This window comes from Rhinopithecus roxellana, chromosome 4, assembly GCF_007565055.1.
Source record: "Rhinopithecus roxellana isolate Shanxi Qingling chromosome 4, ASM756505v1, whole genome shotgun sequence".
Taxonomy (NCBI): domain Eukaryota; kingdom Metazoa; phylum Chordata; class Mammalia; order Primates; family Cercopithecidae; genus Rhinopithecus; species Rhinopithecus roxellana.
In genome coordinates, this window is record NC_044552.1 from 51,768,630 (window position 1) to 51,791,060 (window position 22,431).

A 22,431-nucleotide genomic window follows, 5' to 3' on the forward strand; every position below is an offset into this window, starting at 1 on the left:
TCTCTAGGGAAGCTAAGAGCGAGCTAATCTAAAATTTTACCCTTACCTTACCCTTACCTAAAACGGGCACTCTCTTTCCCCTTATCCTGATTTATTCTTCTTCATAGCATTTTTCACTACCTAAAATCATACATTTCCTGATTTACTTATTGTCTGCCTCCCCCAAGAGAATATATGTTGCATGAAGGCAGGGACCTTGTTCATCTCTGTATCTCCTGTACCTAGAACTGTGCCAACCAAGCACATAGTAAAGTAGACCCTTGAAAAATGTTTTTTAATGAATGATTTAATTTTTTTCCTTTCTGCAAACACCCAATTGCAAAAGGGTATCTGTATCTGAGGTCCTGCTCTATGTATTCCTTATGTAGCTGACCACTGCAATCCAGTGCAGAAGATAGGGAATACACACACACACACACACACACACACACACGTGAAGTGGTGCCAAGTGATATGAAGAAAAATGAAGCCAAATAAAGTGATTTCCTCAGGGCCTTACATACCATGTACTATTCTGATTTTTGCCTCTGTGCCATTGCAGAAGGTATGTCTCCCATCATAAATGTCCCCCTTTCTGGATATTATTCTTCTTTCAAGATCTCAGTCAGGTTGTTTCTCCTGAATTACACTCAAACTACAAGAGCTCCCATTGACTTTACCCTGTCTCACATTGAGCAGTACTGCACATACTACCAGTGCCTCAGAGTCCTACACACAACTATAAACATTCTAAAGTTTTCTCCTTCATGGAAAAAAAAAAAAAATAGCAGACCCTTCAAATGTATTAGGCTCCTTAAGCACAGAAAGACATGCTTTACACTTCTCTTACATCTCTCAAGGAATCTAACAGTGTTGGGTACTTATTAAGTGGCCAAAAATATCCCTATAAATGAACTGACAAATTTCCTATTTGAACCCCACCTCTGCTGCTCCAGCCTTATTTCATTTATGCCCCAACATCTATTGCCTTTTTCTCCCCCTCCTTCCCTAGTGTCCCTCTAAGTTAGACTGATTCTTGAGAGCTACAAAAATCTGAAATATTGACATCCCAGATGAGACAAAGACATTGTCTGAGACCCTCAGACCAGAAGTTTCTCAGAAGGTGACAATAGTTCCAGAGATGTAAGTCATAAACAAGTCATCATTCAGTATGTTTTTAAGACGAAAAAAAAAAAAAAAAGCCATGCAATCCAAGAAACACCTATAGCACTTCATGAATTAACCTGAACCTTTTCATCAAACCAAGATTTGAGGAATCAGTTTCTACTTTCTTGAAATGCCACCCAGATTCAATGACATTCTTGAACCTATCTGGGTAACATTTTAGTACTGCAGGCAATTGAGTATTAGCCCATGAAACTAATTCCACTTTCTTTTTTTTTTTTTTTTTTTTTCCTGAGACGGAGTCTCGCTCTGTCGCCCAGGCTGGAGTGCAGTGGCCGGATCTCAGCTCACCGCAAGCTCCGCCTCCGGATTTACGCCATTCTCCTGCCTCAGCCTCCGGAGTAAATGGGACTACAGGCGCCCGCCACATCGCCCGGCTAGTTTTTTTGTATTTTTTTTTTTAGTAGAGACGGGGTTTCACCATGTTAGCCAAGATGGTCTTGATCTCCTGACCTCGTAATCCACCCGTCTCGGCCTCCCAAAGTGCTGGGATTACAGGCTTGAGCCATCGCGCCCGGCCTGAAACTAATTCCACTTTCTAAAGTGCTCAGGGTCTCTGACAACTCAAGGGAATAATAGTAATGCCTTTATCTTGCTTAAGTGCAGGAATCAAAAAGCTAAGATGGGATTTCTGGAATGAATTCACTATGGAAAATACAAATGTTCTAATGTGAGAGCCATTAAACTACACCACTGACTATATACTATCTGCTCTTTCCGTCCATATTTTATACAGATTTACCAAATTCTCTTTATAATTTTCACCAACAAAAAAGTCATTTCTCCCAAAATTATGATCCACAGACATTATTCAGCAGAGTATGTATATTTTATTTCCATCTTCACCTGGTTTGGGCACGTGTAGCTCACCTCCAGTTTCCTGACTATGGATTTATTTTGAATCTTTTGGTATTTTCTTGGACTCAAAAGAGTAGGTGTTAAGGACAGGGCAAATACAGAGTTTCACAATATTGTCGGAAAGTACCCAATTCTCCATTCTTTGAGAATAGAGATTTTTTTTTATTCTTCTTTGCTCCTTTTAATCTTGGACCCTCAAAGGATAAATGTCACCACCTCTACTATTAGCTGTGTCTCAAAATCAACAAAAAGCTCTTAAATCAGTAACCCTAGCTCTGGTCTTTCTCAAATTCTTACAGCCCTAGGAACAGAGGTCAGGAACCAGGTCACCCTGGAAAGAGAGGTGAACTAGCCTTGGGTCTTCCCTAGGTGTACTTGTCTTGAAATTTTGAAGTCCCCTATTACCTCCATTGTATATTAACATTCATCATAATTATTAACTTACTCATTCAACAAATATTGCTCTGATATGGTATTGAATATCCTTCACATAAGAAAATATGAAGTTTATTTGCCACCTAGATGGTTTGGAAGCCTATACCCTCCAAGACATTGAGAAAAGAAAAACCTTTCCCTCAGGAGAGAGAATGAGTGCCGAGCAATGGGAGAAGCCCCTTATAAAACCATCAGATCTGGAGAGAACTAACTCACTATCACTATAACAGCAAGAGGAAAACCGCCCCCATGATTCAATTATTTCCACCTGGTCCTGCCCTTGACACGTGGGCATTATTACAATTCAAGATGAGATTTGGGTGAGGGGACACAGAGCTAAACCACATCACTCTTCATCTGTTAAAAAAAAAAATAGTTGGCCGGGCGCGGTGGCTCAAGCCTGTAATCCCAGCACTTTGGGAGGCCGAGACGGGCGGATCACGAGGTCAGGAGTTCGAGACCATCCTGGTGAACACGGTGAAACCCCGTCTCTACTAAAAAATACAAAAACTAGCTGGGCGAGGTGGCGGCGCCTGTGGTCCCAGCTACTCGGGAGGCTGAGGCAGGAGAATGGCGTGAACCCGGGAGGCGGAGCTTGCAGTGAGCTGAGATCTGGCCACTGCACTCCAGCCTGGGCGACACAGCAAGACTCCGTCTCAAAAAAAAAAAAAAAAAAGTTATATTTGCTCTTTATGCCTCATGGGATGGTAGCAAAAGTCATATTTGAGAGGATATATAAAAGCACTTTGAAAACTGTCCAGCAGATGTGCACGCAGAAATACTGAATGAGGTAAATTTATCAATATTAATTAAACACCTCTAAGGTTCTAAAACAATGTTTTTCAAACTTCGACCACAACCAATTAGAAGCCAGCATACACCCAAGACTAAACAAAAGTTTAGAAAACAATACTTATGTTACTTAGATATTTTTAATTCCCTTTTCTTCTTTTTTTTTTTTTTAATGCAAGTCATGCATTTCACAAGGCAGTGGTCCTTGACCCTCAACTCACAATGGGCATCAGAATCATCTGAGAATTAAAAAAATCTGATACCCAGGTGCTACTCACCTTGACTCACAAACAATGGCCTGGGGTGGGGCTCCGGCAACAATATTCTTAGACAGCCCCAGGTGATTCTATTCTACAGCCAGGACTGAGAACCACAGTACCAATGGTTTCTAGATCACAGCTAAGAAAACACTGTTACTTATTTATATCCTTGTCTGCGAAACATTCTCTGTGCCCAGAGTTTGCTCCACTGTGCCCATCCCCCAACCCATTTTGCTGAAGATCTGCTTGTTACTGAGTTAATTACTCACTCATGTGGCTCGGGTGTGTGTATGTGTGTGTGTGTGTGTGTGTGTGTGTGTGCGCACGCGCACGTCCCAAGTAGCTGGGACTACAGGCACGTGCCACCACGCCTGGCTAATTTTTGTATTTTCTGTAGAGATGGGGTCTTGCTATATTGCCCAGGCTGGTCTTGAACTCCTGGGGCTCAAGCGATCTTCCTGTCGCAGCTTCCCAAAGTGCTGGGATTACAGGCATAAACCACCACAGGCAGCTAAAGAAAAGCAAAGGGAAGGGGAAATGGCCAGACCTCCTCACCTGCTCACACAGCAAAGGTAACTCTCTGATCATGCCTAGACAGGGGTCTGAGAAGAGCCTTCAGAAGCTGGGAGATAAGTTCAATCAGAAGGAGCTTCCTGGCCTGGCTATCTCCTCCCTCCAAGTGTAGCCCAGTGGGAAGAGAAAGCTCCTCCATCCTCATCTTTCCTCTACACAAGTCTGGGGGACTGTCCTGTTTGCTTGGTTGATCTGCAGACTACACTTAGCTGTCTGGCAGAACCTAGGCCAGAATGCAGAAGGTACCAGGGACGCTGGAGGCCCTACATCTGTGCCCCTGCCCTATCCTTGGGCACACAAATGGAAACAAGAAACCTGAATTCTTTCTGTACGTAATAGGTTAAGAAACAAAATCTGTATCTGTTTAAAGCACAGTCTTTGGATTTTGACCTAGATCTACTAACCAGTCATGATACTAAGAGTTGACACTTACTGCGATCCTTCTGTGTGCTAAGCATTTTTTTTTTTTTTTTTTGAGATGGAGTCTCGCTCTGTCGCCCAGGCTGGAGTGCAGTGGCCGGATCTCAGCTCACCGCAAGCTCTGCCTTCCGGGTTTACGCCATTCTCCTGCCTCAGCCTCCCGAGTAGCTGGGACTACAGGCGCCCGCCACCTCGCCCGGCTAGTTTTTTGTACTTTTTTTAGTAGAGACGGGGTTTCACTGTGTTAGCCAAGATGGTCTCGATCTCCTGACCTCGTGATCCGCCCGTCTCGGCCTCCCAAAGTGCTGGGATTACAGGCTTGAGCCATGTGCTAAGCATTTCATACACACTCTAATTCACATCTCTTCAGATATGCATTTGATGGATACTCAGATTAAGTAACACACCCAGGGTGGCACAGTTAAGAAATGATGATGTCAGGGTGCTAATGCAGGTTTATTTTTACTCCAAATCCCATGCTCTAGCCAAGGGCTTCTCAGCACTACTGATATTTTGAACCAGATAATTCTTTGTTGTGAGGGGCTGTCCTGTGCATTATAGTATGGTTAGCAGCATCTCTAGACTCCACTCATTAGATGCCAGTAACATCCCTCCCCCTCCAGTTACGACAATCAAAAATGTCTCCAGACATCACCAAATTTCATCCTCTGGGGGAAAGAGGGGCAAATTCACCACCCCCTTCTCCCCATTAAGAATCACAGCTCCAGGCCGGGGGTGGGGGGGTAGCTTATGCCTGTAATCCCAGCACTTTGGGAGGCCAAAATGGGCAGATCACAAGGTCAGGAGCTCAAGACTAGCCTGACCAACATGGTGAAACCCCGTCTCTACCAAAAATACAAAAATTAGCTGGGCTGGTGGTACGTGCCTGCAATCCCAGCTACTCAGGAGGCTGAGGCAGGAGAATCGCTTGAACCCGGGAGATGGAGGTTGCAGTGAGCCGAGATCGCACCATTGCACTCCAGCCTGGGTGACGGAGCAAGACTCTGTCTCAAAATAATCATCATCATCATCATCATCATCATCATGGCTCCAATCTAAGCCACAATGTATGTTGTTTCCTTGTCCTTTACAAGTACATAAACTGCTACTCAGAAGACAGAGCAAGAACCAAACACAACATTCCAGGAAAGTTTGGTAAAGCAATAATACCACCCTATCCTATAGATATATAACTTTGTAATTCACTAATTATAGCTATTATCTTCTTTTATGGCCTCTGAGTGCATATTGGGATCTAATTTTTAAAGAGTTAATCCACCTCAAAAATATGAACACTCTTGAGAGATCCACCTATTTACCCGTCTTTGAGAAATTGAGGGAAAAGATCATGTAGTAAAATCCATATTAATTCTTAGCTCCACAGGCCATTAGGAGAAGAAACTTTTGTTCATGCATCATTGTAAGAGAGCACATGATGTGAAAGAACTTCTGAAGGGCAAAGCCTGTGTCTCAAGCCTGTCCATCTCCAGCACTTGCTTGCCTAAAACAGAGAATTCTCACTAAATGGTCAACATTTCATGAAACATTAACTATTTCATAGCAGCCCCTAATCATCTGATTAAAATTAAGATGAAACTTTCCCATCTTTCTAATATATGGACGTATATATATTAAATAACACTTATAAACTTGAAAAAAAACTAGTGTTGACATTTACAGAAGAGCTGAGATTTCAGTGCCAGGCTATTCTTCCCTATTGTTTAAAAAACACAGCAGAGCAAAACTCACATTTGGAATGAAAGGAATGTTTACCAGAATCATCTCTTTCAATACATGCCAAGAGAACTGTAGCTGTTTCGTTAGAATAATATTTTCATTGGATGAAGGAAAAAAAAAATTAGAGGAGAGGCTTTTAAACTTTTTTCTTTGAGATTTGCCTTACCACGCCAAACTGTTATACCTAATATACAATCATAACAGGAATGCTCATTTTAAAAAATCTGAATTCAAAAGAAAGTAACTGGGAGCACTGACCCCATTTATTTGGAGTCTGTATTTCCTCATTTCTGAATAAATAAAAAGTAAGTAGTTGTGGTTGCTTTTAAAGGTTACCCTTTAAAAATTCTTAAAAGACCACCCTTTAAAAACTCTTAAAAGAACAGGAGGGCAAAAACCAAAATGTTCTATTTGTAGTTAGTTGCAAAACCTAACTGAAGGGAGTATCGTTACCTGGGAAATGATAAATTTCCACATGACTTCAAAGGACTTTTAACATAAGACTATCAATAAATAATATTCCTAACAAGAACAGCTAGACTCTGTTGAGCACTCATGTGTTGGGCACCGAACTCAAGTGTTCTACATGCATCAATGCTATTTCATCTTCATCACAGCGCCATGAGGTACATGCTCATTGATATCTTCATTTTAAGGTAAGAAAACTGAGGTCAAAAGAGATGAAACTTGCCCCCAAACCACAGCTAGATCAAGATTCAAGCTGTGGTTGTGTGAAGCTTTATGGTATACAACCTGAAAAAAAAAATATGCGGATTTTAAAAAGGGATATGTTCAGGTCATTTTTTATACTGTGTGTCATGAAATCTCAAAGTTGAAATTAATTTTCAGAAATCATTCTCTTCCCTTTACTTCTCTAGATCCTTTCACATCAAAAATCAAGCACCAGGCATTACCTACAGCTGGGGCAAATGGCTTTCTGGGTACCTCTTTTTTTGGTGAGACAACAAGTCTTTTGTATTTCTGTTTTGCTTTCTGTAAAAATCCACAATGACGGAGACTGCCTATTAACAAATATCAGGAGGGGAAAAGAAAGACTTACTTTTTCTAGCCCAATATGCCATAAGCTATAACAATAAAGTGACAGGACCAATTACTTTATACACATACCAGAGCATAAACACCAAAATGAAGGTTGTGCTTCAAAGTAGTTAAGTTTTTGAGGAGTTAAATGTTATACTCAAAATTTCCACTGTGGAGATGATGGGAGCCCCTAACCCCGGTTGTTCAGGGACCGACTGTAATTCCTTCCAATCCTAAATACACACTCCATGCCATTACTGAATGCCCCTTTTAGAACTGCTGGTCCTTCAAGAGAATTTTCATTATTTTAATGAGCATACTTCTTATTGACAACCTCGATTCCCCACCCCGGAAGACCAAGTTGGCCCTGCACAGGGCCTAGCTGTTTCCCAGCTGAAGAAGGTTTGCCATCACTGAGGCAATCAGGAAATGTGTTGCAAACTCTGAAGGCAACTCCAAAGCAGGAGCTCCAAAATTATTCTCAGTAGTGACAGCATCACTAGAATTAGTACACAGCTTGCCAAGAGCAGGCTTTTGAAGGGAAGAAATACTGATTTGAATGTATAAATACTGGCATATTTATTTTAACATTTGGATAAAGAACTGGAAGCATCAGCAAGTGTTACGTCCAAGTGAATAAGTACACTGCTGCAGGAATGATAATGCAGATTTTGATGCAAGGTCCTGACCACTCAGTAAGGTATACACACACCCTTAATGGAAACATGCTTGTCCTGAAATGATTCTTGTAAAATGAATAAATCACTTTCTATCCTGTTAACTTGCATAACTATTAAAGATTTCCTTTTCATGAATTGAAAAACAGACCCAACAAATGCTAGTTGCCAAAATAATCCTTGTTTCTCCAATGAAGCTCAAATCTCAGTGTGTGTCAGAAGATGGACCTATATGCACCAGAAGGAAATCTAGTGCACACACACCCGCAAAAAAAAGAAAAACCCAGGTATCTTTCAATGGATATATCCACTTAATAAGATTCCTCTACCCTGGGTCTTCTAGAATTGGTTGTTATGCCAAATAACTGAACTAATTACAATACATAATTAACAATACAAGATGGGTTAATGTAAGATAGTCAACATTTAACTAATAATTGAAGGACATGCACCCAAGGACAAACAACAGAAATAAAAAACAAAAACAAAAAACAAAAGCCATGCCTTGGTCCTTCGTTTTTAGATACACACTTGGATACTTATCCACTGAGGTCCTAAGCAGTCTGGCTCCCTTCCAGTTGACCTGGTCAAGGGTGCAGCAGCTCAGGGCTGGGTACACGCTGTGGATGATGTTAACAGGGCAGTCAAGGGCAGTCCACCTTCCATGCAGGAAACACCTATTAACTTCACTAACAGGAGTCTTCACTGACAAGCAAATACTCCCAAACTGCACAATACTCTCATGTTTAACTCGACTGGAATGCAGTGCGTTTGTGGGCATTGTTTGGTGTGTGTATGGGTTGTGGATTTTCCTCGTTTTTACGCAGAAACAGCTTCTCACAGAGTACTGGAACAAGTAGTACACACGTGGGTCTAAAAATCACACATACGGTGTGTTATATAAGTTATCCCTAAGGCGCACACACACAGGTAGATATTACCTGTACATGTGAAATCTCACTCCATAACTATTATTTTTAGCCTAGGCTCTTCTCATCGGGTTCCTGGACAAAATCATTTCTAACCCAGCCAAGAAATATGGGATGCAACTTAGGTCAAGACAATGAGTCTGCCAAGGCCCCTGTACCTCCCGCTAGTCTGCCAGTGCCTGGCGCACCTATAGATGCACAGGAAGCTGCGGTGCCCGGCTGCCTCCAGGTCCCCGCACCGGGTCGGCGAGGTGCAGCAGCCCCCCAAACCCAGGCTCCGAATATTCCCCAAGCGCGTTGAGTGCGAGGTCCCCACCCGCCCCGGTATGCCCGGTGTTGCTGCCTAGATTCCCTTTCGAGTTGTCTACGACCCTGTTCCACCGAGGGCGCTTCGTTCCCATAGCCGAAACAGACGTTCCCAGCGTTCCAGCCCCACCAGCCACCTCCGACACCCCACCGCAGCGTTCCCATCCCGCCAAGCCCCAGCATCTGCCCATTAGCCAGCTGCCGGCGGTTCTCATCACAACTCGGCTCCTCGCGCCAACCCTCTCACCCTCTCAGAGAAGCCCCCTCCATCTTTCCCGGGCGAAAGCACATGCCTAGCCCCACCCTACTCTTTCCGGGGTTCCCCTACCTCGGGCTCCCCATCCTCGGGCTTCCCCCTCCCACCCCGGGCTTCTTCCCCTTCGCACTCCCCTCCCGGGTTCCGTTCCCCTCCGCCCTGCGGAGGGCGCCCCCAAAATGCGGATAGGGCACCCCTCGTTCCGCCCTGTCGGACTCCCCCATGTTGCGGTCCTGAATCTCCCGCCCTATGGGCTCAGGCTTCCCAACATCGCGGTCCCCACACCCCCGCCAGCTCTCCAGGCTCGGGCTCCATGACTCCCCAGCATCGTAGTCCTGGCCACCCCACTACTGCCGTTCAGAGCTCCAGGGGTCCCCAACATCCTAACCCGTCGTCCCCCTCTTCCGGGCTTAGATTCTGAGACTCAAAATAGGGGCCCTAAACTCCGGCCCCTGGCCTCAGGTTCCCAACGCTGCGGTTCTGGACCTCTCCTCCGAGCTCGTGGTGCGACGACTCCCCAGAGCCGCGATCCTGACGTCCCCGCCTCCCGAGCTCGGGCCCCGGGGCTCCCCAACCGCGCGATCACGATACCAAACTCAACCCGCTCCGCGCCTCCCGCGGCTGGACTCACCGGCAGGGGCGGCGGCCGAGCCCGTGCGCGCAGCCCAGCCCGGCCCAGCCCGCACTCCCGCCTTGGGGTCCCGGCCACTAGCTTCCCGCAGGCGGCTGCGACCGCGGCGGGCTAGGCTTGGGGGAGCGGCCGGGAGGAGGAGACCGCCGGGGGCGGGTGACGCCCGACTCCGCCCCTTCCCAACCCGGGGGCGGGATGCGCAGACCCGCGCGCTCTGCCGCTGCCCGCGCCGCTGCCGCCGCTGCGAGGAAGTTGACTGACGCCGCTTCCTTCCACCCAGGACGCAGACCCTCGCAGTCCCTGGTAGCTGCAGAAAAACCGGACTTTGAGACAGGGACGCCTTAACCGCCCTCGTATTCTTTCCAAGAATTCACCTCCCAGGGGGCCATTTCCAAAGTCCCTCGGGAAGGGCGGAAAACAATAACAAACTTCATCTGCGCTGTCAAGACTGATTTAAATCCTGGCCTTCTCTCTCTCACCACTCTCGGGTGAACGTTCAGGGTCATGCCCATGATATAAATAATGTGATGACATACTACGGAGGCCCTTGCAGACACTTCCACACCCCTAAGATACACCCGCCCAAGACTCGTGCCTCTCCCATGACTACATCACACAGACACATCTGACACTGCCCTGCAGAGGATCCCTCTTCTACCCTGTGCCCTCAATCCCCAGCACTCGTGAGTCCTAGCAATAGCGACCCACACACACAATCTATTGGGGGTGGAATGGGGGGGTGGATTCCACCTCCCGACTTGCCCCTCACCCACAACATTCTCTGTATTTTACCATGAGAAAAAGATAGTTAAGAAGTTGGATGATCAATTAACAAATCAAGTTGGCTTTGCTTTTAAAAAGCCTTCTTCACTATCTGGAGAAAAGGCCTGGGAAGATGGCTTGCTTACTGTAAGATTTTCTGGTCTGCTTACTGTAAGATTTTCTCAGATGGCCTAATTCTGGTCTGCTTACTGTAAGATTTTCTCAGGCCTAATTCTGGTCTGCTGTTTCCCAAAACTTCTCTTATACCACCGTGTTTCAGTGACATGTCACACAACATCTCGCATTTGTACAATGTTTCTCTTTTTCAAAACATTTTAGCTGTGTGATGGTTCACACCTGTATTCCCAGCACTTTGGGAAACACCGAAGTGGGCAGATTGCTTAAGTCCAGGAGTTCGAGACCAGCCTGGGCAAAAAGGTGAGACCCTTTCTCTGCAAAAAATACAAAAATTAGATGGGTGTGGTGGCACATGCCTGTAGTCCCGGCTTCTTATTCTCAGGCAAACATTATGAAGCCAAGAAAGTAGGTAATCTCAGCAGGATTATTTCAGTTCCATAAATGAAGACATTTAGACTCTGAGCAGTTACATGGCAGGTTTGAAGCTGAGTCAGAGCCAGGAAAGAGCCCAGGGGCCTGTCTTCAGAGCCACTGCTCTCCCCAGGGAATCATAGTCCAGCACTTACTTATAGGTGGATACTAGTGGAAATGTCACCATGCCTGACTGGTAACTTAACTTTTCTATGCTTCAGGATCCTTATCTCTAACACAAAAATAATAATTATACCCACATATCATACAAGGAAGGCCTAATTAAATGGGTGAAAAGACAATGACTTCATTTAAGTGGGGTTTTTTTGAGATGGAGTTTTGCTCTTGTTGCCCAGGCTGGAGTGCAATGGCACGATCTCGACTCACTACAACCTCCACCTCCCGGGTTCAAGCAATTCTCCTGCCTTAACCTCCTGAGTAGCTGGGATTACAGGCACCCGCCAGCATGCCCTGCTGTTTTTTTTTTTTTTCTGGATTTTTAGTAGAGATGGGGTTTCACCATGTTGGGCAGGCTGGTCTTGAACTCCTGATCTCAGGTGATCTGCCTTCTTCAGCCTCCCAAAGTGCTGGGATTACAGGCGTGAGCCACCGTGCCCAGCTTAAGTGGTTGTTTATGGAATCTTTGTTTCAATACTTTCTACTTGCAGCAAAGATATACTATCCCAGTGGACTACACAGGAAGAATTTGGGAAAACGTGAATATCTGTATTTTTTTACCCTAAAGTCAAATCCATCATTCCTTGACATTCCATGATCAGATAGCCATCCATACTTAGTGTTTCTATTTAGATCCCCTGCCAAATGGCCAACTGGGAAAAGTAACCACGATACTAATTTCACATACAGGATGCTAAAGAACTGTGGTTGAGTCCAATTAAAAATAAAAATCATGATTTTCTTGTACTGTCTGTCTATTTTATCTCATTTAATGGTGGAATGGTAGGGGCTCACTAAAGCTAATTTGATTTTCATTAGGAATTGCTCATGTCATCTTTTCCTTTTGTTTGTGTATAATAATAACAATTCAGGGAGCAAATAAATTAACCCATGCAGACAAAAAAGAAAAGATGTAGAAATTGCTCCTGGGCCCTCAGTAAGCCCTGGGCACATGTGAGATTTTGAGGCCTTATATCTGATCTCTCATTCTCTAAGGTAACCAGTTCCTAGTTGAAGAGTTTCAGATGGCAAGCTATAAGAATAAATGATAAAAGGACTGAGCAGGAAGCTTTAATATTATTATTATTTTAAAAGTCTTATCAAATATATTTATTTTTAAATTTTTAATCGATACTAATAATTGTAGGTATTTATGAGGTACATGTAAATTTTGACATATGCATACAATATGTAATGACCAAATCAGGGTATTTAGGGTACTTATCACCTCAAACATATATTTTTTTAAAAATATTTTTAAATTAATTTTTTATTTCAATTTACTTTTTATTTTTATTTTTTTGAGACAGGGTCTCACGCTGTCTCCAGGGCTGGAGTGCAGTGGCACTATCATAGCTCACTGCAGCCTCAACCTCCTGGGCTCAGGTGATCCCCCCACCTCGGTCTCTCAAGTAGCTGGGACTACAGGTGCACACCACCATGCCTGACTAATTTTTTGAATTTTTTTGTAGAGACCGGGTTTCACGATGTTGCCCAGGCTGGTCTCAAACTCCCAGGCTTAAGAGATCCTCCTGCTGGGACTCCCACAATGCTGGGATTATAGGCGTGAGCCACCATTATCACTTATTGGTGTTGGGAACACTTCAAATATTCTCTTAACAGCTGTTTTGAAATATATAATATATTGTTGTTAATTATAGTCACTCTACTGTACTATTGAACACTGGAACTCACTCCTTCTACCTAACTGTATGTTTGTGCTTATTAACCAACCTCTCTTCAATTCCCCTTCCCTTTCCAGCCCCTGGTAACCATCATTCTACTCTGTACCTCCATGAAATCAACTTTTTAAGTTCCCACACATGAGTGAGATCATATGGTATTTGTCTCTCTGTGCCTGGTTTATTATACTTAACATAATGACCTCTAGTTCCATCTATGTTGGTGCAAAAGATTTCATTTTTTATGGCTGAATGGTATTAATAAAATAATATGAATTCCTAAAGTCCAACAACATTTGATGTGTGTAAATGTTTGTTTTAACACCTGTTCCTAAACAAAACCCTGATTTAGGAAATACAGTGTATAATTGGATTGTGGTAATTTAACAGCAAATAAAAGTTTGGATATCAAAGCATGAGGCCTTTCCTTATTCTCCAGCAGAAATTTGCAACTAAAAAGCCTTAGGGTAAATGGACTTGGTTTCCCTCCTCTTTAAAGGGTCTGACAATTTTGTTTCTTCCATTCGCTTTGCTTCTGATTCTCAGTCATTTTTTCCTGGGGCAGAGAGGGAGATGGGCAATTCCTGAGCACTGGGAAAATCAGAAAGATTGAGCTTCAGACTGATACCAAAAGTTTCGAGAGGTAAATATTTTTTCTTTTCTTTTCTTTTTTCTTTTCTTTTCTTTCTTTCTTTCTTTTTTTTTTTTTTTTTTTTTTTTTTTTTTTTTTTTTTTTTTTTTTTTTTTGAGACAGGGTTTCACTCTCTCACCAGGCTGATGTGCAGTGGTGCAATCTCAGCTCACTACAACCTCTACCTCCCAGGCTCAAGCAATTCTCCTGCCTCGGCCTCCCAAGCAGCTGGGATTACAGGCACCCGTCACCAGCTAACTTTTGTATTTTTAGTAGAGACGGGGTTTCACCATGTTGGCCAGATTTTGGAGAGAAATTTCTCAGGCTTAGGACTAGAAAAGGAAAGCCATGTGAACTCACCCAGGATGAAAAACTAAGGCTTGAACCTCTGGACTTTGCCACACTCCAGTTGGTATACTCATAGCAGCCCGGAAGTGGACAATTCCCTATAGCTCATTTCAGTCTCTCACCTATCATCTAAGTTAGGCTAATGAGCAAAGGCACAGACCCTCCTCTGTTGGACAGCTGGGGGTCAAAATCCCAGGAAGTGACAGAGTGTCCTGTCCACAACTCTTTAGCTGAAGCCTTTCTCAGGGATACTTATCTTGGCTCTCTCTTTCTTTAAATAGGATGGGACGGTGAAAATGGCAGTATTGGACAAGATGAGTAGCAACTGCATTATTCACACTTGACTCTGGCTTGGTTTCAGGGTTTAATGATCTAAAAAGAAAAAAAAAAAAAATCAATGCAACAATTAACCAGTTTAAGTCAGCTTGTGTTTACTGAGTCTGTTTTCACTACAGAGCTGTAAGTCGGGGGCCAGAACTGGCTGTCCATGTGTCCATCTGGAAGGCCTCAGGATAGATGAGACCTGGGCTATATCTCAGCCCAGACTGCAGGGCAGGGCAGATAAATTGGGGTCCTTTCCAGTCCATATTTGTACCCCTGGGGACAGGGCACTGGATGTTGGGCCAAGTTGAAAGTTGTGGTTTGAGTCAAGGGTGACTTCTGGTCTGATGGAAATAGCATCTTGAGCTGACCTCTCTTGTGATACTTTCATTTTGCAAATCTCTTTTTACTTCTTTGGCTCCTCTGCTAGACTGTAAGCTCCTACGGAGAGAGGTTTGTATACATGATAATCATCGTCCTACCCATATGACATAGCAAAGAGTGTGTGTTCAACATATATTTGTTAAGTGTATGAACCAAATAATGTAAATTGTTGGCACATTGAGAATCCACTTAGTACAGGAGTCTATCATCATTTACTGTAGAACCCTTCGAGAAGGCTAGAATGACCTACAAATGTACCAGAAGAGGAAAACATGCCCCAGGGGTAGAAACAAGGAGGACAAGAAGAAGCAGTTAAGGAGAAACATGTATTCCAATCTGAGAGGAAGGGAGAGAGAAAGGAAACGAATGAGCAGGAGTTAATTCTGGTCCCAGCAGGCAGTGCTACAGTAATGGACTGCTCAATTTTTAAAATTGTCAAATTGAATTAAACGGAAGTAAACTGGCCAGCCATGGTGGCTCATGCCTGTAATCCTAGCACTTTGGGAGGCCAAGGCGGGTGGAGCACAAGGTCAGGAGTTCGAGACCAGAGCAACCAACATGGTGAAACCCCATCTCTACTAAAAACACAAAAAATTAGCCTGGTGTGGTGGGGCACACCTGTAATTCCAGCTCCTCAGGAGGCTGAGGCAAGAGAATCACTTGAACCCAGGAGGCGGAGGTTGCAGCAAACCGAGACCGCGCCACTGCACTCCAGCCTGGGCGACAGAGTGAGACTCTGTCTCAAAAAACAAACAAAAAACTGAAGTAAACTGAGTTGCAAGAATTTGACATACTGAAGTATCCTGAATAGTTCAAACTAAAGTAAAATTCTCCTTTGTTCTCCCTCTCAATTAAATTAAAATTATCTGATTATCCTTCCCACTAGCCTGGGATCCTCCAGCCCTGAGGACATCTGGGAAGAACGCTGGAAGCTATTCTGAGTGTGAAAGCCAGGTTTATTGGGTCTTTCTCCCTAAATGTTCCTTGTAGCCTACAAAAATCATCTGATAGCCTGGGGATTTTGACCAGAGACTTCAAATCCTGGCAATGTCAATGGGAAGTTCCAGCATGAGGCTTACAAAGCAAGTATTCCCTGCAATAAAGAATGATGACTGAGGACTGACTAAATTAACTAGGGTCTATGCATGAGGTGGAATACTGTGCAGTCTTCAAAAATACCATAGACTGTATGGCACAGAGAAATATGCAGTCTCCGTGGTTCTTTGGTTTAGTAAAACAGAGCAGATTATAGTGCAGTGTGATCTATTGTTTTTTTTTTCTTTGAGACAGAGTCTCACTCCGTCGCACAGGTTGGAGTGCAGTGGCACGATCTCAGTTCACTGCAGTCTCCACCTCTTGGGTTCAAGCGATTCACCTGCCCCAGCCTCCTAAGTAGCTAGAATTACAGGAGTGTGCCACTATGCCTGGCTAATTTTTGTATTTTTAGTAGAAACGGGGTTTCACTATGTTAGCCAGGCTGTTCTTGAACTCCTGACCTCAGGTGATCCACCTGCCTCGGCCTCCCATAGTGCTGGGATTACAGGTGTGAGCCACCATGCCCGGCCAAGTGATCTTTTTTTTTTTTTTTTTTTTTTTTAAGAAGATACACTGAGGCCGGGCGCGGTGGCTCAAGCCTGTAATCCCAGCACTTTGGGAGGCCGAGGCGGGCGGATCACGAGGTCAGGAGATCGAGACCATCCTGGCTAACACGGTGAAACCCCGTCTCTACTAAAAATACAAAAAACTAGCCGGGCGAGGTGGCGGGCGCCTGTAGTCCCTGCTACTCCGGAGGCTGAGGCAGGAGAATGGCCTAAACCCGGGAGGCGGAGCTTGCAGTGAGCTGAGATCCGGCCACTGCACTCCAGCCCGGGCGACAGAGCAAGACTCCGTCTCAAAAAAAAAAAAAAAAAAAAAAAAAAAAAGAAGATACACTGAACATGCACTGCAAAAAAAAGAAAGAAAGAAAGAAAGAAAGAAAAGAGAAAGAAGCCACATTTATAATATTTCCAGGAGAACATTTAAAAATTTTTTCAATATTTTCCAAATATTCTTTATAAAATAAATACATACATAAATGGCTGTCACTAATTGCTCCGTATGTACATGCAATTCTAATGGGCTATAATTAGTTGTAGATTATTATAGAACAAAAATACAGTAAAGTTAATCATAGCAATTGTGATGGTGATTTGTGGGGTGCTTTGTGAGCACCCTGTGCTTCTGAGCTCATAGCAACAACAAATATAATATTTATTCTCTTTTAAATTAGATGTTAAAAGAGGTAACCTGCTACAGGCAACCAAAAACTGTCAGAGTCAGTTCATCATCTGTGGTACAGCAGGCGTGGGTGGCAGGGAGGTCAGTCTTGGCGTGCTCAGACTTCCAGGAACCTGAGATTCTTAGAGGGGACACCAAATGTAATAGGCAACGAGCCCTCCTTTAGCAGCCACTAATGGACACATCACTTTGACCAGCAATGTTGGATCTGAGTAGTCTGCCTTCCACCTATGCTTCTCTTTAGTGGTGCATTTGACATCTCTTGTCCCCTCTATTAAATCAGGACTGGAAAAGAATTGTGTCAGCAGATCCAGTTCTATTGAGATTGAGTCCAGCCAATGCTGCAGCAGGATGAGGCCTGGCTGCTTTAAATCTCTCTCTCTTTCTCTTTGGACAAATCTAATTAGCCCTGATCACTCCACATTTCTGACAAGGGGTCAGCAAATTGTTTAGGTCAGAAGGGAAGCACCTTATTACCATGCCATGAAGACACTAAATAAAATTGAGTCTGGGGACAAAGGGGACACATGGCTATTGCTCAATATGCAATGTTCTGTTATTAATTATTTCTTTCTTTTTTTTTTTTTTTTTTTGAGACGGAGTCTCACTCTGTCGCCGGGGCTGGAGTGCAGTGACCGGATCTCAGCTCACTGCAAGCTCCGCCTCCCGGGTTCACGCCATTCTCCTGCCTCAGCCTCCCGAGTAGCTGGGACTACAGGCGCCCACCACCTCGCCCGGCTAGTTTTTTGTAGTAGAGACGGGGTTTCACAGTGTTAGCCAGGATGGTCTCGATCTCCTGACCTCGTGATCCGCCCGTCTCAGCCTCCCAAAGTGCTGGGATTACAGGCTTGAGCCACCGCGCCCGGCCATGTTATTAATTATTTCATCCATTCAGAATATGTTTATTGAAAACCACCTAGGTGCTAAAAGCACTTTGCTAAGATCTCAGGACAAAGAAATGAACACGATGCAATCTTCACTTTCTGATCTAGTGGAGAAGACATATTTAAAGAACTGATGACAATGCAGTGTTACAAGGGCTACAAGAAAGGTACACTAGATGCTATGAAAAAAAACAGAAGAGCGGTACCTAGCTCTCTAGTTACCAAGGTTTTTAGTGTTGGGAGGGTCAGCAAAAGTTAGGATGAGTCATGAAGGCTGAGACTAATAAGCAGACAAGAGGGAAGGAAAGCAGACAAGAGGGAAGGAAAGCATTCCAGGCTAAGGAATAGCAGGTGCAAAAGCACGGAGGCATACAGCACCATGACACTTGCAGGAAAAAAAAAATATGGGTGCAACCCCCGCTTATACCCCTCAGCATGGAAGAGAGAGATATACAGTCCATGACCAGTTTGACTGTTAGTCACTTCATCACACACATGGAGTATAAAAGAAAGTAAACACAGTCCTTTACTTTGGGTTCCCATGGCATGCTTTGACTCCTATAAAATCCTTAGGGGAATAAATATTCAGGAGCAGCTCCTCTTCCTAGTTCACTCACCCTACCAGTTCCTCTAACTAGCACCAAGATTTAGCATCAACTTTCGCAGTGGCTGTGTGGTCAGCACCTTGTGTAAGCAAGGGCAGGAGAATCATCTCTCCTCTGGGCTCTCTGCTTCCTCTCTCCTTCCCCATTTCTTTGGCCCAATTAAACTTTTTCATTCCCTCCACTCCCTGCTCTGCCCAGTGTTGTCACTGTCCTCCTCCTCCTCCTCCTCCTCCTCCTCCTTCTTTCTTCCTCTTCCTCCTCTTGTCCTTCCCTTTCCCCTTCCTTCCCTTCTCTTCTCTCTCTCTCTTTTTTTTTTTTGTTTAGAGATAGGGTCTCTTTCCGTTGCCCAGGCTGGGGTGCAGTGGCACAATCATAGCTCACCACAGCCTTGAACTCCTGGGCTCAAGCAGTCCTCCTGCCTCAGTCTCCCAAGTAGCTAGGACTACAGGCACATACCAGCACATCTGGTTAACTTTTTGTACAGATGGAGTCACCATATGTTGCTCAGTCTGGGCTAAAACTCGTGGCCTCAAACAACCTTCTCACCTCAGCCTGCTAAAGTGCTGGATTGTAAGTGTGAACCACTGCACCTGGCCTCTTCTTATGTTCAGTCTTAGGTACATTTTAAGTCACTCAATTTCATCCACTGCTGCTACTGGACTGGGTCAGGAGTTTTAAATCAAGTAGGTGGGGAGATAGAGCCCATGAAGTGGCCTTAGGCTCAAATATCTGAAAAAGATCATCAGGACTTTCATGTGGTCTAGTTGAGCCACCTGATAACTTAGGATATTAAAAGAAAATCTGTCAACTTCTCTGCCTTAGAGAGCATTCGCAGCTTGGTGATGTGCAAACGATGGATCCTGGGAAAGGTTAAAGAGAAAGAAAATCTATCCTACCGAATAGGAGGAACCATAGCAAGGTATGAGACTGGAGAAGTAAGCAGGGATCACATTTTGAAGGACTTTGCATATCCTGAGAAGGAACTTGAACTACACAATGATTCTCCACCAGAGCGGGGGAAGAGGGGTAAACCCCCTTTGTGTCCTCAAGCTCTATTGATGAGGACTTCTGCTCTGATGGCAGCAAGTTACAGCCCAAGGTTCTGGGTTGCTTGCTATAGGAGATAAAAAATTATAAGCAGGGGGCCGGGCACGGTGGTTCACGCCTGTAATCCCAGCACTCTGGGAGGCCGAAGCGGGTGGATCATGAGGTCAGGAGATTGAGACCACCCTGGCTAACACAGTAAAACCCCGTCTCTACTAAAAATACAAAAAATTAGCCAGGAGCAGTGGCAGGCGCCTGTAGTCCCAGCTGCTCGGGAGGCTGAGGCAGGAGAATGGTGTGAACCCGGGAGGCGGAGCTTGCAGTGAGCTGAGATGGTGCCACTGCACTCCGGCCTGGGTGACAGAGCGAGACTCCATCTCAAAAAAAAAAAAAAAAAAAAAAAAAAAAAAAAAAAAATTATAAGCATGGAATTCACGTGAAGAGATATTTTGTTTTTGAAAAATCTTGCTGGCAGCAGTGTGGGAGAAGGATCTGAGACTTAGCAAGGCTCCAGGCATGAGAAACTGGGACAAGGACACTGGTTAGAAAGCAGCTGTAGGTGCGAGATGCTAAGAGCTTGAAGGAAGGCAAGGTTATTGTGGCTGAAGAGCAAATACCAGATCCAAGAGGTGTTCATAATTAAAGGCAAAGTCAATAGCATTTGGTGGCTAATTATAGGTAGGAAGCTGGATTCTATGCTGTGCATTCATATAGATTTCCATATTTTCCATATTGTAGTTTTTCATCTATGTTGGAATTTCTTCTTCTTTTTTTTTTTTTTTTTTTTTTTGAGACGAAGTCTCGCTCTGTCACCCAGGCTGGAGTGCTGTGGCCGGATCTCAGCTCACTGCAAACTCCGCCTCCCGAGTTCACGCCATTCTTCTGCCTCAGCCTCCCCAGTAGCTGGGACTACAGGCGCCGCCACCTCGCCCGGCTACTTTTTTGTAGTTTTTAGTAGAGACGGGGTTTCACCGTGTTAGCCAGGATGGTCTTGATCTTCTGACCTCGTGATCCGCCCGTCTCGGCCTCCCAAAGTGCTGGGATTACAAACTTGAGCCACCGTGCCTGGCCTGGAATTTCTTATTAAAGCCTTCTCCATGATAGCTAAAACCATGTGAATCTTGTTCACAGCTATGCTCCCAGGACAAAGCACACTGCCTGATAGATACAAGTCTTTTAAAAAGTTAGCTAAATATGTCAACAAACAAATGAATAGAAGAGATGAAGTACCTGCACATAGAAGGTCTAAGTGACTAGTGGTTAGGGGAAATTGCCAACTAACAGAGGAAGCAGAGGAGGAAAAGGAGATTTGATTCAAAAATTGCAGTTTCATTTTCATCATGTTTTGTTTGAGGTATCTATGGGGTCACCAGGGAAAATACTCAGCTGCAACTGAAGACTGGGGGGAGTTTTGGTCTGGTATGATAGATGAGGAGGTTGTCAGTGGACATTCATAGCACAGGTATAGGTAGGACAAGTAAAGGTATAGAGAGTAAAAAAAGAGGACAAATGACAAATAAGCTATATCTTTTTTTTTTTTTTGAGATGGAGTCTCGCTCTGTCACCCAGGCTGGAGTGCAGTGGTGTGATCTCTGCTCACTGTAACCTCTGCCTCCCAGGTTTAAACGATTCTCCTGCCTCAGCCTCCTGAGTAGGTGGGACTACAGGTGTGTGCAGCCACACCCGGCTAATTTTTTGTATTTTTAGTAGAGATAGGGTTTCACCGTGTTAGCCAGGATGGTCTTGATCTCCTGACCTTGTGATCCGCCTGCCTCGGCCTCCCAAAGTGCTGGGATTATAGGTGTGAGCCACCGCGTCCAGCTCAAATAAGTTATTTCTTTTTTTTTTGAGATGGAGTTTCACTCTTGTTACCCAGGCTGGAGTGCAATGGCATGATCTTGGCTCACTGCAAACTCTGCCTCCTAGGTACAAGCGATTCTCCTGTCTCAGTCACCACTCCCGGCTATTTTTTTTTTTTTAAACAGAGTTTCACTCTTGTTGCCCAGGCTGGAGTGCAATGGCACAATCTTGGCTCACTGCAACCTCTGCCTCCCAGGTTCAAGCAATTCTACCACCTCAGCCTTCTGAGTAGCTGTGATTACAGGCATGTGCCACCACAGCCAGCTAATTTTGTATTTTTAGTAGAGACGGGGTTTCCCGTGTTGGTCAGGCTGGTCTCGAACTCCTGACCTCAGGTGATCCACCGCCTCAGCCTCCCAAAAATGCTGGGATTACAGGCATAAGCCACCACGCCCAGCCTTTTTTTTTTTTTTTTTTTTTTTTTTTTGGTATTTAGTAGAGACAGGGTTCCACCATGTTAGGCTGATCACGAACTCCTCACCACAGGTGATCCATGTGCCTCGGCCTCTGAAAGTACTGGGATTACAGGTGTGTGCTACCACGCCCGGCCCAAAGAAGTTATTTCTAACCAGAAGGCTGGCAAATAATTTTGGTTTTGTCACTTTTTATTTCTATGGACTTATAATTCGCATACCATAAAATTCACCTTTCTTTTTTCTTTTTAGAGACAGAGTCTCATTCTGTCGTCCAGGCTGGAGTACAGTGGCACAATCACAGCTCACTGCAGCTTTGATATCTGGGGCTCAAGGGATCCTCCCCTCTTAGCCTCATGAGTACCTAGAACTAGAGGTGCACACTACCACACCCTGCTAATTTGTTCACACAGAT

General features: G+C 44.5%; 1 protein-coding gene across 1 annotated transcript in view; it reads right to left on the minus strand.

Moving 5' to 3' along the window:
* Positions 1–10,226, minus strand: part of PAQR8 (progestin and adipoQ receptor family member 8) — a 47,033-nt gene extending 36,807 nt beyond the window's left edge. Inside the window, exon 1 of the mRNA XM_010364181.2 lies at positions 10,080–10,226. The gene's annotated coding sequence lies outside the window, so the exon portion shown is untranslated. The remainder of the gene's footprint in view (positions 1–10,079) is intronic.
* Positions 10,227–22,431: the final 12,205 nt, after the last annotated feature.